General features: G+C 30.7%; 1 protein-coding gene across 8 annotated transcripts in view; it reads left to right on the top strand.

Moving 5' to 3' along the window:
* Positions 1–14,829, top strand: part of LOC129987863 (plasma membrane calcium-transporting ATPase 2-like) — a 219,064-nt gene that overhangs the window by 136,535 nt on the left and 67,700 nt on the right. The window lies entirely within an intron of this gene.

The following is a 14,829-nucleotide window of genomic DNA, read 5'->3' on the forward strand; positions in this document are numbered from 1 at the left end:
ATATTCGATAAATGAAAACTGTTCCAAGAATAATTTTTATTCTTAAATTGAAATTTACCCTAAAAGATGCGAAACATCTCCTTTCCTGTCTTTACACAAGGTTTCTTTTTGAGTAAACGGTTTTAATAATTGTATAGCATGTCTCATTTATTAACCTTTTTGCAGTAGGAAAAATGAATTCGTCACATAATTTACCTAATGCAAAGATTTGTTTATTGCTCTGAAAAATAAATACATACAATTGTTTTCAGTCGAATTTCTTTAAAAAATTAATATTCATCTTTTTACCATTCTGAAGGAGTTTTTAACAATAAAAATTGAAAAATAAACAAATAAAATATAAAAATGTTGCACCGTCTTGAATAGTGAGTGATAGGCACCATCTGAATGCAAAGGGTTAAGTTATGAAAAGGAAATAAGTGGATTCAAGAACATACTGCACTTTCCAAATTTAGCATTCATAAACTGTATAACCGTATAAATACAGAGAAGCCATGAAAATGAAAGGTTATATAATTCAAGGGAATTGCGATACAAATTGTAGTCAAATGATGCATGTTTGGGTTTTGTCTCCCTTCAAAAATCTATCGGAAAAGAAATTTGACTATAGGAACTATTCTGAAAAGGAAAGCATGAATTAGATTCTAAATTTACGGAATTAAAGGAGAAACCTCACTGAATTCTGTCTTTCCATTTGAAAAAGAAACGACGATTGCTTTCTGTTTTCCTGAGAAGGTTAAAAGCTATTTTGCTATCCCAATTGCATGGTGAATGATTGTGATTCTTAAGTAACTTTAGAGAACGCGAAATAATTGCTATGTACAATATGCCCGAAATGGCAGTCATCAGTATCTAGTATAAAATAGTAATAGTATTTTATACTGCTAAAATTTTAGACAAGTGACCTATGAGAATAATTTTTTCATTTTTGAACATGACCTTAAATTCTCACATCTTGCTTCTTTATACAAATGAACTCTCTTTATCTTAAACAATCAATCCTTGACGTAAGCGGATATTAGTTCACATACAGAAGACTATTGAGAACTTATAATGAAATTTTTTGAATAACATGATTGCAAATTTGTGAAAACATGATTGTAATTAACATATATAGCATGTATTTGAGATACCCTGAATAATATAACGTAAGAATTATTTATAGATTTTTTTTTTTCTTATTCTTTCTTGTCTAGTTAGAATCGTTAAAGAACAGATGCATCGAAGTTCAGATACACTCTCGATAAAAATCTTTAAAAATTAATATTAGTACCGTTTTATTCGACTTAAGTTGTGCAACCAAATGAAGTCTAAAACAATTCAATGCACAGGCTTTTCTCTATGACTAAGGAAAAAGAAATGATTTCTGGATATTTTTTACTTTCTCGCATACGAAATATAAAGTATTGTAATCGTCAAAAAATTACTACTCGAAGTTTTCACAAATCTCCACATTTTAGACCTCCCTAAGCTTGGAAATCGCATTTTTGGAATTATATCTGTCTGTGACAAAAATAACTCATCAGCGCAGAGATTAAATGTGCTACTTTGTGACTATAATTGTAGTTCCGTGTCAAATTTTACTTTCAATCAGTTAGGAAGAGCGTGTACAAAGCACAAATTCGGTTTTCGACAGGAATGAATCGTGAAAGATCTCGCCAATTATCACACGATGGAATCAGTAAAAATGCTAAATTCACGCCAAAGATTAATATTTCGTAACTATTATATGCAAATGCTATGTAAAGCACTCTCTGCAATAATGCCTTTATTAGAGAGTATCTTCTAAATTTGCAAACATAATATTCAGAATAGGATATCAAAAATTTTTCAATGAAAATATTAATTTCAAAATCTTTCTATAGATGATGATTTTCAAGATACGTGCGATAAAAAAAAAAAAAAAAATGACTGAATAGTGAAAAGACATCTTACCAGAAACGGCATCAAACGCTTGATATTATTCACTATCTTCCCTGTCTGTAACATTTGATCTGCTTACTGTAGATTATCACATGTATTTTTCACCACCTGTGGCATATTTTCTAAAATTCTTTTTAAATAATAATTGTTCTACTATACACCTCTTCTTTAATGTTCTCAGCGGCTTTTGGGAAGGGAACTAAAAAGAGATATAAAGCAAAAATCTTTTAGAGATTCATTAAGCAATTTGCTTGATATTTTGTAAATAGCCTGAAAAATACGTGACCTAATTTATTTATTTCTGTCCACCCTTCAAATATTGGCTTCAATCAATAAATTACATGATTTTTTTAAAAAAAATTTTTACATTGTGAAGCATTAAAACAACTATAGAATATTTCTAAATGAATTGACTACTTATCTTTTGTTCAGGAACGATCACCAAAAACATTCTTATACCAAATTTGAACAAAAATATTCATTAGATTTTATGTGGTTTTTCGTAAGAAGATTTTACTTAAGTTAGAATTGGAGAAAATAGCATAAATAGCATTCAAACATTTATAAATGCAAATATAAAAATCAATGTAAATTCCAAAAATATTGGCTTAGAAACAAAATTTAAACGGTATTATAAAGACAATTATTCAAACATTAAAAATATCACATTTAAAAAAAATCTTATTTTCGCAAGAAAAAAAAAAAGAATTTTTATTGTAATTATTTGCATTAAAATTATTTCATTTCATGTGAATTAGTTATGGACTGAATCCACCGAGTTCCTGGAATGCTTTTTAAATTTAATTTAAACAACTTTTTAAGTAAAAATTAAAATTTTAATTGAAAAGGTTTTATGTAATTAAATATGTTATGTTTATAGTTTTTACTGCAGATTTTATTAAACTTTTTTTAGCGAAACCCGCTCTCTGGAAGATTATTTTAGAAGCATTATTTGGAGAATCCTTGGGCATTTACTTTGAACAGTATGTGTACAAATTTTAGTATCGTTCGATGTTTAGTAGTGCTGCAAAAAGCTCTGAACGGGTGGAAAAGAAAGAAATTCGAATGATAGAATTAGAAATTGATTTGTAATTATCCACAAATAATATATAAAGATACGTGCCTTGGATTAAAGTGCTTATATGTGGATTTCGATTGCAAATTCTGATATATATATAATATAAAACTAACGTACGTGAAACAGAAATCATCCTTATTACTCACTAGCCGCCTTTGGCGACCAGCCGGTTCGCCAATATTAATGCCCGCTAAAATATTCAATTTATATTGTAGGTATGTTGGTCTCATATTATGTTTTTCAGTAAAATATTTTTACGCTTCAAATATTGGTAATCATATAATTCACTTACACTGTTATGTAGGCCTTAAGCCAATAATTTGTTAATTGTACTGTTCTAATTTTGCTCGTAAATCTCTCTAATTTTAACCCGTAAAATTCAATTTCAACTTTAAAGTGCAAATGATTAAATTGCTATTGATATAAAAAATATTTTTTTCTAAAACTAAGCATTTTTTAAAAATATGAGTATTGAAAACAGCCTGATGTGCACTGCAGAATAATTTTGATAATTTATGTAATATCTCAAAGAACAAAACATTCTCGGAACAAAATTTCTCAGATTCATCATAAAATTCAGTTTTCAGTTTTCAAAGGAATTTAAATCACGTCAATAATATTTTATTTTGTTTCGGTCTACATATATACTTCAAAAAATTATGCTGTTTAAATTTTATACAGTCTGTTAGTTCTGAGGAATCTTATTCTGTGAAATATTTTTCACACTCCAACTTTTAAATAAATAAATGTTACTAACTTCTGCGATCAAATCTGACCGATTTATGAAGTTTTGAATATTATAGTTTTAGAACAATTGGCATTTTCATAGGCCTTAGTCTTGAGAAATCCTGGGTGCTGACTGGGGTATCATCTTCGAGACGGTCGATGAAGTGGTCTAAAATCACCAGTTTTTATAGAAGAATGATATTCAAATTGCATAAATTAGTCAGTTTTAGTGATTAATTTAGTTGATTGGAGTTCAACAATTTTTTATTTAAAATATTGGTGTCTCAAGAATATTTTGTTAAATATGATTCAAAGGGCAGAGGACCTATGTAATTATTTAATTCATTCTGACCATTTTGTTGACAGCAGTTTATTTGTTGCCAACGGTTTGCAAATTTGCTCTTGGTCGCTCATTTAAGTGGATATCTTGTATATGTATTAAACCATAATTGCTGTAAATAAAGCTTATTTATTGAATTAATAATGTAGATATTGTAAAAGACCATAGAAAACTTTATCTTGCATTTATTTTTTAGAGAATATTATATTTCTTATTTATTTCGTTTCGTGTAGACACGTGCTGAAAATTACACTTTTCTAGATTTAATTTCCAGTAATAGTTTCTACTTTGGGCTTTTATCAATGTGGTGGCAACACTTAATTAAAAGCTAATTTTTTTCCATGCACTCGAAACGTGCTCGTACAGTTTAAATTTTATTTTGCTCAAAATTAATTGCTGAAAAATATAGTAAAATATTTTTTTAAAGATTCATTAAAAATAGAAGTTTAAATCATATATTAAAACATTTGTATCATTAAAAAGCTAATTTTTTATCTTTAATGATGATGTAAAAATCATGTTTGTGCGATAATATTTTCGGAAGTTATCGCGAAACGACATCAGAATTTCGCTTAATTTTAATTAATTAAAATTCTAATTAAAAATTAAAAAAAATAGTTCCAAGGTGCACATTTCCGATCTCCAAGGTATGCAACTCTGGTAGCTGTAGGTCAAACAGTCTGGCCTATAGAGCGCCAGCACGCGCACACACACATTGAGCTTTATTATAAATATAGATTGTCGAGTAGCAACTGTCAAATGTAAATAAAATATCGTGTGAATTTTAGATAGCTTCATTGACTATATTTGCAGCTGCATTAAATTAAGCACTTCGCTTAGTTAATTGATGAAGCTGCAAAGTGTTATAAAATGTGGTGGCAAGAATTCGCCTCGTCAACAAAATACTCAACTTATTTAGGAGAAAGAAGCCAAGAAATAAATTTCAAACAAAGTTTAAATCGAACGCAAAAACAGGCTTAACCATCAACTGATGGATACTCGCTGACTTGCCTGTGGAAAGTGACGTTAATTTCTTCCAAAACAGTTACCTCACAAAAAAATGTCTTTGTATCATTTTAAGATTAAAAAAGTTACGGAAATGAAATTTCATTGAATAGGCATAGTTAATAATCTTGTAATTTTAACAATATTGTTTAGTTCAATTTGATACACGTTTTTAAATGTTATGTTGGAATTCAAACTCATGCTTCGAAACATTCAAACGCGTGCTCTTACCAATTATTAATTCCGTAATAGAATTTTTACTTTCGCTTTTATTTCATAATAAATACGCTTTTTAATTTTAATTCATTCAAATGAATTCATGCTTATCAATTCGTGTCAATTAACAAGGTAAAATAATATATATTCTTTTATAGATTAAAAAGTCAGTAATCTAGGCGAACAAGTGGGTCGCCAAAGGCTGCTAACTATATATATTTTCTTTTGGTATATAAATATTATAAATTATATAAATACTGAGCATCGAAGAATGTCATAGAAGCTTATGAGATTATGTACGCCAAAAGCTGAAAAGAATATATTAAATCTACCCTTTTTATATTACGCCATTTTTTATGTCCGTCTGTAATTTAAGATACCCTGTTCTAGTCCAAAGACCCTCTGAAGGATCTTTATTAAAGAAAAGAGACCGTTATTCCGAGTAGATAATAATGGATTGCTCTCACGAGTCCGGAATGTTTGCTTCCTGACAAGACATGCTATCTGGAACAGCATTTCATGCTACGGTGAGATTAACGATGATCGTTTATCGATTATTTCATTGCTGAAGAAAAAAGTGCACTTCTTTATTAGATAATCTTGACTCGGAGCTTCCATGAATCACGGAAATCGAAAGGTCCAGCTTTCTCAGGACATGCATAAATCCCCCCCCTTCCCCCATTTCTGAAAGTCGGAGATATTTCGTAATGAAACTTGACATAATGACCTATGTCCCTTTTTGAAAAATATAATTTAATTATTATCGAACGAAATGAATTCATTTCACGCATCTTCTACCACTGGTATGAGTTGTGTTATTTTAAGTGACTACATTCAAGAATGAATTTTTTGAAAAACGCTCTAAAATAGTTACATTTTTGAATTTTTACATGAAAAATATTTTTAAAAAATAACCTGTGGAACCAAAATATACCAGTTAAGTACTAAAACTTTTTTAAAAAATTGGAAAAAAAAATGTCTTTATACTATTTTTAGCAAAAATTTAAAAAAAAAAAAAAATCTTTTAATTTAGAGGCTTATCAATGATTTGCTTAAAATGTTGGAGATAGCTTAAGAAATCTATTACCTAGTTCCTGAAAAAAAAAAAAGCTTTATTTCCATCCTTTCTTTAAATATTGGAATTCGATTGATAAATAATATGAAATTTTCTATTTTTTTTACACTGAAAAGCATTAAGACAGCTATAGAAGGTTTCTAAATGGACAGATTACTTGCTTTGCAATTCCTGAAGTAGAGAATATATTGGGAAATTACTACATCAATTTTAAACAAAAAAAAATATTTATTAGATTTTAATTTATGAAGTTTTCCATACAAAAATTCTACCAAAGATTAAAATTTGAGAAAAAAGCATCTAAAGATGTAAAATAGCATTAAAATGTATGAAAATGCAAATATAAAAATCAGTGTCAATTCCTAAAGAATGGGGCTTAGAAATAAAATTCAAAACTGTTCAAACCTTAAGAAAATTAAATAAAATTATATTTTCGCAAAAAATCGACTTTTTAACTTACGCCTTAAGACCAGGATATTTTGTCAGACTCGTCTTTGTTTGATATTCAAGTAGTTAATGAAAGCTTAGCAACTGAGGATACAGTTTCTGTATTCTGAGACCTGTGACTCCTTGTATGAAAGCAATAAATGAAGCCTGCTATATTTGAACATCGCTTGTAAGGTTTCTTTTTTAATTTATTTGGCAATTTCATTTTGCAGTGTGAACCGTCTAATCCTTTTGTTGAAGGTCTTCGCTATAAAAATTAATTTTACAAATTTTATTTATAAGCAGTGTTTTAAATAAATGAATAGTGCTTTAATTTCTTTCCAGGTAAACAGATATCAGAGTATCAATCATTTTTTTCCTTTTCAGATATGTATTTATTAAGTGTGATAGAGTGCTTGACATGTTATGGAATTTTTATCCTTGTTATTGCAAAATGTGTGATTTAAATTAGAACATTTTTCTTCTGAACAAGTACAGCTAAGAGCTTGTCCAATTTACATAAAAATAATAAGTTGTTTTGGTCCATCCTTCTTGGACCAAAAGGTCGTTTTACCGTTTCCATTCCGTTTTACCATTCACCTGTTTCTTCTGACATAGAATTACAAGAAAAATATATCCAAAATTCTGCCAAAATGGACTTTTCAAATCCAAATGCTTTTTTCCCCATTTTGTTTCCATATTTGTACATTTTGAATGTAGTCTGTGTTTGCATCTATGTTAAGTCGAAACAAACAAATCTCGAAACAAAATGGGGGTTCAAATACTATCATTCAAATACTTTCATTTTAGACAACTTTTACAATATGCTTACTGCTGGTTCCCATTTTTGCAAGTTTCTTGATATTGTTCTTGAAAATTTGACTAAACCAACAAGAGTAGTCTCCTCAAAACTTTCTCGTATGCTCACTAATAGATGCCCCCCCCCCGTGGACTTTGGGTAAAGCCGGGAATACCTTGTTTGGCCAATAATAGCTACGAAATATTGATTTTTTGGTGCGAGTTTGGCATTTTTGTTGGATCTATCGTGGGCTCCTAGGCGATTCATTCCTGGCTTATGGTTAATATACAAAACCAAAAGTCGAATATGTATTTTGATCGCCCTTTTCCGACCCATTGAAATGAAAATGAGCGCAGAGCTACAGTTATAATCACATACCAAATTAAGTCATTCTATTTAAGAATTATTGCATTTATATGTATGAAAATTACACACCGACAGGCAGGCCTTTGGCGGATTTGATAAAAATCGAACATTTTAGACACTGAACTTTGTACCGAATTTTATTTATATTAGCTCTTTGCGTTTTTACAGTTATCTTCTGCATTTATACGTGAACAGCAATACAAACAGATTTCGCGTCAGTGTTTAGAATTTGAAAGAAATCTACAAATTTGTGTAAAATTCAATTACCAAAATCGGCTAGTTCAGAGTATTTTTGAGTTATCTTCTTCACAGCGATTGACAGATATGATTTTACCAATTGTGTTTCTCGTCCTCAGAGAGGTTTGAAACGTGGAGATCTGCCAAAATCTTGAGTTCGAATGTTTTAGTGATTAATATGTTTTCTCCTTGTGTGTTTCTTGTATGAGAAGGTAGAAGTATGGAAGTCATTGCAATAGTATTTGAAGTTTGGTCTCTAAATGTATGACATGTAGTAAATATCGATTACAGAAATTTTTTCCCCTTACCGTGGGGTTTTTTTATACTTAAAAATAGTCTCTTATTAGGTTTTTGCATGGAGAAGCCCTCCCCCCCCCAATTCCGTTCCATTTTCATAAAAGGGAATTTAGGCACGTATGAGGAACATTTTCCTGTATAAGAAATGCGACTGTTATTGATAAAACAAGAAGATATGTCTTTAAGGACTCTCTTCTTTCAAATAATTAATAATTTTTAACACAGGTCTATGGATTTCTGAATTCCCAATGACCGGAAACAGTTTTTGAAAATCGAAAGCATCGGGATGCTTTTAGCTTTATGCACAATGGGTGAATTCTTTTGCCCGAGTATTTGCTGAAAGAGTGGTAGTGAGTAGATGTGGTGTATGATTTATTTCTAAATCTTGAGTGGTACCTTTTTTATGCAATCGTTAGTAATATAAAGCAGAAATGTGTCTCGTTTTACTGTACAGTTGCAGTGTCTGCATTGGAGCTAGAACGATCACCTGCTTCAGGTACTAAATCGGTTATAAAGGCATAACAATGCCTGTTCAAAATTAAATATTTTTACATTCATGCAAGAAACAAGGTGTTTTTCTTTTTTCCACGATACTTTTGTAAAAGTTCCTTAGAAACAGCCTATATGAGAAGAGGTTGAAAAGATAAATCTATAACTCGTCTTTCGACTTTGAAACATTAATATTTATCCGTTCCTGAATTGTATGTGTTCAGATAATGTTTACAGATTTGCAAACTATCTCTTGCAACATGCATAAGAGGTGGGGAGATCATTAAAAATGCTTTATACGACAGTTCGTTAAACATCATCTATATAAAACAGTTTAGCACATTGTTTATTCTTGGATAATAGGTAGTTATTAAGAAAAGATGCTTCTAACATTTCAATTAGTTTAACTAAAAATAAATAAATACATTAATGTTATTCCTCAATAACTTCTGATTGTATTAATGCACAATAAACAATTTTTTCGCCACTTTAAAATTTAAAAGTAAACATTTCAATTATACTAATTTTCATACAATTTTTCCTCTTTTTTAAATCATTTTTAAAAATATTTTTAATTATATTTTATTGTAATATGTTTCATTGTTGTAGTGACTGCATTTATATTCACACTTTTTGTGACAATGTTAAATGCTTTTTGTTGTGTTATCACAGCTATATAATAAAGATCAGATTTAAAAAACAAAATATAGATGAATCAAGTCTAACGCATTGTCCTGCTACAGTGTTTTAATTTTATTTTTGTAGCTAACAGATTTTAAGAAAAGAAATCGAGGGAGGAGGGGAGGAGAGAAATGCCTATTCTTATTTTCAACGAAGAACTCCTTAATGAGGATTCCGCCATTTATGAAAATCGAAAATTGCCATTTGTATCTTTCTTCCATTGAAAGAGGCCTTTCGCAAATACTTCATCGTGTCGGTTTATGGCTGGGTTGCGCCGGGCCTTGACGTCTATTATTCTTGTACATTCCCCTTTCAATAGTCTATTCTATTCAGAATGTTTGACCAATGGCAGAAAAAAAAAATTCTTCTTGTATTCCTGGTCTGGACAGCTTCCTGCTCTTTTTGTAGTGGAAGAATTGTTTCTATACTATGCGCATAAACTGAGACCGTAGAGGGTTTAATTTAGTAAATAACTCATTACTGATACCTGACAATTAAAATGTAAAAAATTTTTAAAAAATTCTGCTGTTCTATGTAATATTTTCTTTATTAAATACATTAAAATATTTTTATTAGAATCGCCAAGGCTTTTTGCTTTGTTTTTAAAATCATCTGTATAGTGTTTTTTTTATTAGAATAATTCTTTAAGGAACAGTTTTGATGGGTGGAATCAAAATAATAATCCTAGAACATTCAGTGCTATTATTAATTCAGTTGCATTCAATAATTTGGATTTTGAAATTTCTAATGAATGTTTCAAGGATCCTGTGCATTCTTATATGTTTTTCAAAGCGGATTCTTGTCTGTTTCGAAGTCAAACAAACGACTGAATTAGAAATTTTGGGCAATTTTAGCATAAAATATAGATTTTTTTTTTCTTTAAAAGTTAAAGCCAGCAAATAGCTCATGCATGCAAATAGCTTTTACATGCTCTCTATTTGCCTAATTTTCTATTGCTTTATCTGGTTTGTATGCTATTTGGAACCCTGCTTTTAATTATAAGGCAAGTATGTAATATAATAAATATTTAATATACAATATTTATTATAACATTAACAAAAAATGTCTGAATTGTAGTTACTAAAAGGTTAAAAAGGCGTCTAATATCTGTAATTTAAAAAATGCGATGCTAAAACTAAAAGTTCATCGAAACGTTTTTAAAAGTATGGCTTTGAACTTGGTACGATATTAACGAACGATCTTTCCAAATGAAATAAAATCTTATTGAATAAATTCAAGATTTTTTTTTTTAAAAAAAAAAGACCTTTAACAACCAATGAGGGTGCTCTTCCCAAAACTTTCTCGTGTATATATTATTCCCTCCCGAATGAAATTATGTTGCATGGGCAAGGTGATAAATGGCACTAAGTGCTCAGATTTTTATTTTCAGAAAATCCCACAACCGAGACTTCTGTGCTTCGCAATATAGTAAAAATACGCACTTTTGTATTGATTGCATGGTATTGATGAACAATAGTTTAAGAAATATCGAACTTTCCTGTGAATCTAGCGTTTTTACTGAATCTAGTGGACGGTCTTAGGCGATTAATCGGTGACTTGCAGTTAATACACTAAGAAAAGGAAAATTAAATATTATTTTGGAGTTTTTTCGACCGACTGAAATTTGGCATAGAACTGCTATTGTTGTCACAAGATTAGATACTAAATCTCATTTATTTTTTATTGCGTTTTTGATTTGCACGATTTTCGGTCAATTCTTGGACAGAAGTGGTTTCAAATTTGATTAGAAACTACACTTCACGTGCTTAAATTATGAACTAAATTTCGTTTATCTAAATTATTACATTTTTTAATTATTATATTTACTCGAATGCTAAAGTACACGTCAGCAACCGGTCAATTCCCCCCCCGACTGTTTTTGTTGATATAAGTCTATATTTTAGATACTAAACCAGTGTACCAAATGTTATCTATCTTGCGCTTTCCGCTTTGTGTCAAGCTCACACATACAGTCGTACACATTTTTTCTGAATGGATTTCGTTCAACATTTGACTGAAATTCACGAATTTTGTGTAACAATTTATCTAATTTCATTGCTTTAGGTGCAAAGCATTTTTAAATTATTGTATTCATCGAACCACTGACAGACATAATTCCAAAAATGTATTGGATTATAAGTAAATCAAGATATTCCATTCAGAGCTGTATATATATATCCATATTGAAAGTTATGGAAATCAAGAAGCTTCGTAATGAAGAGAGGACAACTAAAAATATATAATAACAGAAATATTCTTCAAAGTGGCCATTACTGATTATTGCATCTGTTCGACCAAATTACGCTCTAGAATGGATTCGTAAAGACAAATCGTATATTCAATTTGTTGATCATTATTTGCTAAGAGCTCTTTGAAATATCAAAATAACATGTTCAGCAAACACGTCCAGCAAAACTCATTGAAATGTTGCGGTGTGACTGGAAATGCCATCTTTGATTTTCGCCTAGTTTTTGAATTATCATGACTAATTAACTCTTTTAAGTAGCCTTGAGCCAGCGATTCTGGTGTGGAACCTAGCAGGTGAATTATGATGGAAATAGAGACTGTTTTTTGTAAAATTGTTATTCCCTAACTGAAGCTTTTCGATTCCGGAGCTGATATGAAGATCCTCGCATTTTGTTCTTTGAAAAATAACGAACTGAGATATAAGTTGCAGCGGATTCTCGCCATGACATAACTCTCTGAGAATGCGATAGAACTTGGAAGATCGAATGCAGAAGTTCTTCACTGCAATTCGGCAGTTCTGTGTATTCACTGCACCGTCCAGATGGTATCGTATTTCATCTACCCATAGAAAGTTCCAAAACCAATCCATATCAATCCCGCAATGAGAAAGAATGCTAATTGGCTAGATAATCATTTGACTGCTGCTGAACACGTGTCAATTTATAAACATATTATCGCATTTCCCGAAGAAAGATGTCCCTAACCTATTGCAGAACGAGTTTCCAAAGATCTGGTTTCTTCTAATTTCTTGGTCATGTTTCGTAATTCGTTTTTAGTCATTGCAACTCGGCGAAAATTTTCTAAACTTAAAATCTCAGTATCACTTTTGATGCTGAATCACCCATTCTGATTTTTTAAAAAACTTTCATAATGTCTGTCGCCTTATCTTATAAACTGCATGTTAGTTTCGGTGATGATAGATGAAACGTAAAGATTCGTTGCATCTTTTTATTTGGTAACTTTTCATTGTAGGATATCCGAATGACACCGGAAATTTATATATCTACTGGTTTATAAAACGCTGCCTGTGCTGGTAAATTTTAAAGAAGTTTAGAAGTTTTTTTTACATAAATGCTAAACCCTGGGGGGGGCACCTCGCCCGAAAAGAGGAGGAGATGCATCCGGTATGGTTATATCTCGCCACCCTGGAGGGTACATAAAAAGGGGGGGGGATCTGGCTCATCCCATCAATGATGGGACATACTTCCTTTGAGAAGGGTTGTACCGTGGCCGGTGATGGCCCTTAGGACTCAACCACAGTTCGGTGGTCCGGTCATTCAGTTTTCTTTATCAGTGTGACTTCGGGCGGGTTGGAGAGTCAGTGATATGACTTATAAATGCTTTTTGCATCTGTTTAAAAATCATCAAATTTCATAACTTTCAGATGGATCGATGCGAATATATATAGCTATGAAGAATTTAATAATTATTGGATACGTACTATGCACACATGAAAAATAAGTATGTTTTTAGAAAATGAAATTGGACATTGGAATGAAAAGGAGCCGAGACGTCGACGAATCTTTCCATTTATAAAATCATTATGATTAAAGACTTTTTTATATATATAATCATAACCCTTGATTTATTTTCAAAAATTTTTATTTACTAGAACGAGATTAAAATTGTATTGTGAGAAGTTAAAATAAGTACAGCGTCATAATTGTTTACTTTGAGTGAGTTCTCAGAATTTTCTGGTCGATCGTTAATGTCAAGACGTCATCACTTAGAATAGGGTTAATTGGAAAGGTGTGCATGTGTGCTCCATTGTGCTGCTTTGATAGAAGATACAAGAAAAGTCGCTCCTTTTCCAAACGCCGCATTTTCATATATGTTTGATAAATTTCTTATTTGCGTCTCATTTCTGTCAATGCAATCTGAATTACTTTCCAATTACAGCTCGCATTCTAACCTTAGTATGCTCTGTATCTATTATATAACACTATCTTAACTGTACTAGGAAATGAACTAGTACGTATAATTGACAAGGAAGTTCCTATATTTAGTCTCTGAGAAGCGAATTTAGACAGATGAGCTTTAGTTGGTATTCACATGAAAAGTTCTCTCACATTAATGACGTTTAATTAATTTTTTATTCTACATAAATGAAATCTTTTCGTCGCGATTGAAATGTCCAAAAGAACATTTATCTTTACACATATTTTATACGACACACGGTTACAAACAACATGATTTGATCTAAAATCTGGCCTTCAAAGATCTTTGGTGATTATTCGCACATTTCCTTTTTATTTCTATAGTATACAAAAGTTTGTCAGGAGATGGAAAAAATTGGTCGAAACAATTTTGTACAAGAAAACAATGTATTCGAAAAAGCATTTTATAGTTTTCATAAGTTTGTATAATTTCAAGAATACTTATCTGTAGTTACATTTTTTGTGTTCACCTTGTATTCGAAAAAATATTTCTGCGTTCCCCTTGTATTGGGAAAAATATCTTTGCATTTCATCAGACGAGATATAAGTGATGAAATATTTGAAATTGACGAACATATTATTCTTGAAATTTAGGTAATCAGTTTGTGATTTCTTGTCTCAACTGTGGCTTCTTAGGTATAACGAGTAGCAGATGCGATTGCAAAATTGTTGTATCCCGAAAGAACGAATAAACAGCAATGTATTTAAGATTTGCATGAAAAAATAAGTAATGCATGTTGTTATATTTGTTACTTCAGTCAATCTCAGATTCCCACTGTTAATCTATTCGCTGCCACCGTCTCCATTTGGGTATTTTGGAATTTTTCTTTCAGCACTCGGCATTAAAAAATACATTTGGTTTATTTCCTGACAGTTTAGTTTCAGTTTATATATATCAATCAATATTATGTGTTGCGGAGAGTATGTATTCTGTGCTTTTCTTTATAAAAAGGGAGCAAATTTGAAATTCGTCAGTATGTTGAACGG

The sequence above is a fragment of the Argiope bruennichi genome, chromosome 10 (genome assembly GCF_947563725.1).
Source record: "Argiope bruennichi chromosome 10, qqArgBrue1.1, whole genome shotgun sequence".
NCBI classification, from domain to species: domain Eukaryota; kingdom Metazoa; phylum Arthropoda; class Arachnida; order Araneae; family Araneidae; genus Argiope; species Argiope bruennichi.